The following is a 5,335-nucleotide window of genomic DNA, read 5'->3' as shown; positions in this document are numbered from 1 at the left end:
GTGGATATGACATTGGCTAAGAAGCAGAAAGCATTATCATGAAATTATGCATCAGGTTGGGAGGAACAGCAACAGTTGAAGGGGTTTGTGGTGACATGTTTGCATTTGTTACCACAATAAGTATGTATCAAATACCAGTGACAGGCATTTCTGCTGGAGGCAGGGAGCTGAATTTAATGGAACCAGTGTGGTTCCTGATCACGGGCCGAAAATATGAGGGGAACTTCGTATTTGTCAACATCCCTATAATGATGGGGATTCTGCCTGCCAAATCTGCTGCACAATCAGAGGGCCAGCAGCTCAGTATTATCGGCAACGCCATTGGAAGCAGTGGAACTGCCAGTACTACAGCAGATTTGGGTACAGAACCATCGCTGGAGCCCTAGGTCCTAGCTCAATGCGGTGGGGACAACAGGACCAGTCAGATAGTCGGGGTCACTGCTGGTAATTCACCAGGCCGGAGACAAGGGCCATGACTGGAGACCCGGACACCAGGCAAGTGTTGCGGATCACCCGGGCCTGCAGGGAGCTGGGGCACTGCTGGTACTACAGTAGGCCAGTGCCCACACCCACTGCTGCAGAGTGTTTTGGCGTAACTAGGGACGGTCAGGGAACGGGGTCCACTGCTGGATTCACTGCAATCCTGGGACCTTGCCCATCACTGGATTCCTAGACCCAAAATAAGTGTACGGGTTTAGCGGAGCGTACTGCCGGTATTTCACAAGCTCTGGGACCAGATGCATTGCTGCAGCCCCACAACCCAGTTAAGTCTAGCGAAGTTTCAGGGCCAATCAGGTACTGGGGGTCACTTCCAGTACTTCACTGGAGATCGGATCCCAGATAAATGTGGTGGTGTATCCAGAATAGGGGGCCATTGCCGCTATGAAGATTGCTGAGGTGTCGTCCCGTGGGAGTGGTTCCATGGAGCACGGACTTGCTATCCTCTCTCAGGATGACAGTGTTTGTTCGCCCTTCACTCTCACTCGACCAGTATCCATGATGTTCCCCATCAGCCAGCCCAGGATGCTGCTGCCAATGTCGAGTTGGTGCAGTCTTAATCTGAGGCCTCAAGGCCCAGAGCTGCTCGAGAACGTCCTGGAAGGCCATCTGCAGTCTCACTCAGTGAAGGACAGCAGCCTTCCACCAGCCATGCTGCAGCCACTGGGGAAGCACTGTGTAGGAGACCTAGGCAAGTCGAGGGAACCCACAAGACAGTCACTAAGGGAATACACGAGGGTAAATAGTCGAGTTTTGTTTGTATAATTGGATGTGTTGTTGTATGAAGATGTTAGTGAAAAGATTTTTATTGGTGGTTTTTATTACAGAATAGTAACCAATGGGACACCTTGATGGGGTGTCTCAGATGGGCGTAATGTTGGAGAAGGGGGGAGCCATGTTGGTGAAGAGAAGTTTTCCTATGGGAACCGGAATCTTAGCAGGGACTCTCCGACAATCTGTCCAGGTTAAAGGCATCCAGGAAATATCCTCCCTGCCTCCTCCTCCTCTTAAGGTGGTCTCCAGAATCTTGGTGCCAATGCCTGTGCCCTCATGATGGTGATGATATGAAGGGTACAGCAGAACACCATGAACTTGAACACCTGCTCCAGCGTGTACTGGAGGACTCCTCCCGAGCGTTTCAGGCATCGGAAACATTGCTTCATCACACAGAAGGTCTGTTCCACCATGTTCCTGGTGACGTCATTGCTCACGTTATGTACATGTTAATTGGGTGCAGTTGGTTGGCGGTGGGAGGTGGTTTGCGGGTGTAGAACCATGAGCTGTGTCTAGAGGGGGGGTTTCCTTTGTCTCCGAGGAGCCACATTCTTGTTCTCAATGGCGGCTCAAAATGTTGGCACCGGCTGAAGGCTTCAGAATGAATGTGTCGTGGCTGCTGCCAGGATAGTGGACACCCACCAACATGATGAACTGGGTATGCTCACAAACCAACTGTACATTCATGGAATGAGAGTTCTTTCAGTTTCTGTAGCTCTGCCCGTTAACATGGGGGCCTTGCAGAACTACCTACACCATCAGGAATCTCGCTATTCTGACAAAGCCACGGGACCTCTCTTCCTTCTTCTGCCCTCTGAGGGGGAACATGATTACATAGATGGCTTCCCTCACTATCCAGAATTATCAATGGGCAACAGACAGGCCTAGCAACTATTGGCCAGTTAGTACAACATCAGTGCTGAGTAAGTTTTCAGAATCAATAATCAGGGGAAGAAATCAACACGGACTTGGAGAGGTTTGAATTAATTAACCATGCACAGCACAGATTTTTAAAAGGCGGATGGTGCTTGGCAAATGTACTCAAAGTTTTTGATGATGTAACAGAGAAGGTTGATGAAGGGAATATGGTGGATGCTGTTTATGCAGTGTCATGGCGCTATGTTTTTCTTTTCTCCTCGGATATATTGCAGCACGGCTTTAAGACTGTAAAACAGATCCGTGCACCTTTAAAAACTATCCAGGGGCTCAGTGAGCCAAGATGCATTCTGGCTGCCAAGCAACAGCCACAGAGAGATAGAGAGGACAAGAGATTCAATGTTGCAGTTTGACTTTTGAAAACTAGTTGGAACAACACTGGTTTTAAGCATACAGAGTTATGCAGTGATTTTAAAGTGAAAGTGCAGTGTTTACTCACTCCAGATTCTACCAAGCAACAGGCTAAATTAATTCTCAAAGAAAATAAGGAAATATTTGTTTTTTTTTAACAAAGTATCGGTATTGCTGTGTTTATCACTGAAGGGACAGTTAATGTTAAAACAGCGGGGCTAAACTGCTGAATTCCTATCTTGGAAGGACCCTTTTTCTCATCGGACCTTGGAAGACGGCAAGTGAACTTTGACTGTGGTTTATTGGAAGACCAATCGTCAGGATCGTAGCTTAGAAAGACTTGCTTATTTGTTTTAATTCTGAGAAAAAGCCAATTTTAAAAATCTACATTCTGTTAATTTATGTATATGTATGCGAATGCGGAAGATAAATATTTTAATATGAAATTATAAGGTCTTTAGATATTTGTTTATCTTAGTAGTGTTTAAGGCTTTAGTTTTTTTGAATAAATAGTTAATTTGTTGATAGCTAAAGATACCTAATTTGGTTTGCTTCATTCGGGGTTACTAGATAATTCCATTTGGCTGCATTCTTTTTTTTCTTCCAATCTAGAAAGTTTAAAGAAATATGATGCAAGCTGTGGAGTGACGCGACTGAATTGTCAGTATTTTGCTCCCCCTGCTTTCAGAATCTTATATTTTTGGTTGATGGCTTTGTCCTGAGCGGTCAGAACATTTTTTTTAATTGTGGGCTCGTCTGCGGTCACTCTCACACCTGGGATCATATCAATTTGAAAGTCGGTTGTTGGGATTAAATCTAACAGCAATTCCGAAGAAATAAATGGAACCAGGTCTCTTGTATAATAAATTACAGTCTATATCATAGTAGTGGCATTAAAGTTTGCAGCAGAGATTTGGGGAAAGCAGAATGATTCCCTCAGTGACTTGATAACTTTTAGTAAGAATAAATTAAAAGAATTGGCACAAAATTGGGATTATCATTGGAATTATGTAATTGGCATAATAACCCAACATCTGCAATTAGAACAGGAAGAAGAATGGGTATACGAGGAACCAGAAGGTCGCACGTCACAGACTGATGCAGTAGAATTGGCTAGGATTCAATTAGACATAAGAAAATTGTACATCGGAGAGAAAGTGAAAGAGAGAGAGAGAGGGAATTTAGGCTAAAGGAGAAGGAACTAGAACAAAGGGGTAGTCTTGAATCTAGGGACCAAATCATGTATAAGCCAACATCATTACAGGTCAGGTCTTACAAAGGATGTGAGACAATACTGTTGGACATATGTTGGAGGGATACTGTCAAATTTCTTTCAAACCCCAAAGTAAGAAAAACTCAGCCTCTGTTGTACCAGACGGGGTTTTAGATTATAAATTGATGCCACACCGCTTAAGGGGTACTCGAGAAACTTTTCAGAGATTAGTGAACCCAGTTATGGCCAGTGTTCCGAGATGTGCAGTTAAGGTGGATGAGGTGATGGATGGAAGAGACGCTTGGAAGGAAAACACAAAACAATAGATAAGTCCCCTGGGCCAGATGGGATTTATCCTAGGATTCTCTGGGAAGCCAGGGAGGAGATTGCAGAGCCTTTGTCCTTGATTTTTATGTCGTCATTGTCGACAGGAATAGTGCCGGAAGACTGGATGATAGCAAATGTTGTCCCCTTGTTCAAGAAGGGGAGTAGAGACAGCCCTGGTAATTATAGACCTGTGAGCCTTACTTCGGTTGTGGGTAAAATGTTGGAAAAGGTTATAAGAGATAGGATTTATAATCATCTTGAAAAGAATAAGTTCATTAGAGATAGTCAGCACGGTTTTCTGAAGGGTAGGTCATGCCTCACAAAACTTATTGAGTTTTTTGACAAGGTGACCAAACAGGTGGATGAGGGTAAAGCCGTGGATGTGGTCTATATGGATTTCAGTAAGGCGTTTGATAAAGTTCCCCACGGTAGGCTATTGCAGAAAATACAGAAGTGTGGGATTGAAGGTGAATTAGTGCTTTGGATCAGAAATTGGCAAGCTGAAAGAAGACAGAGGGTGGTTGTTGATGGTAAATGTTCATCCTGGAGTTTAGTTACTAGTGGTGTACCGCAAGGATCTGTTTTGGGGCCACTGCTGTTTGTCATTTTTATAAATGACCTGGATGAAAATGTAGAAGGGTGGGTTAGTAAATTTGCGGATGACACTAAGGTCGGTGGAGTTGTGGATAGTGCCGAAGGATGTTGTAGGTTACAGAGGGACATAGATAGGCTGCAGAGCTGGGCTGAGAGATGGCAAATGGAGTCTAATGCGGAAAAGTGTGAGGTGATTCACTTCGGAAGGAGTAACAGGATTGCAGAATACTGGGATAATGGGAAGATTCTTGATAGTGTAGATGAGCAGAGAGATCTTGGTATCCAGGTACATAAATCCCTGAAAGTTGCTACCCAGGTTAATAGAGCTGTTAAGAAGGCATATGGTGTGTTAGCTTTTATTAGTAGGGGGATCGAGTTTAGGAGCCACGAGGTCATGCTGCAGCTGTACAGAACTCTGGTGCGGCCGCACCTGGAGTATTGTGTGCAGTTCTGGTCACCGCATTATAGGAAGGATGTGGAAGCTTTGGAAAAGGTGCAGAGGAGATTTATTAGGATGTTGCCTGGTATGGAGGGAAGGTCTTAGGAGGAAAGGCTGAGGGACTTGATGTTGTTTTCGTTAGAGAGAAGGAGGAGAAGAGGTGACTTAATAGAGACATATAAGATAATCAGAGGGTTGGACAG

This window comes from Heterodontus francisci, unplaced genomic scaffold (genome assembly GCF_036365525.1).
Source record: "Heterodontus francisci isolate sHetFra1 unplaced genomic scaffold, sHetFra1.hap1 HAP1_SCAFFOLD_237, whole genome shotgun sequence".
Taxonomy (NCBI): Eukaryota; Metazoa; Chordata; class Chondrichthyes; order Heterodontiformes; family Heterodontidae; genus Heterodontus; species Heterodontus francisci.
This window is presented reverse-complemented; position numbering follows the sequence as displayed.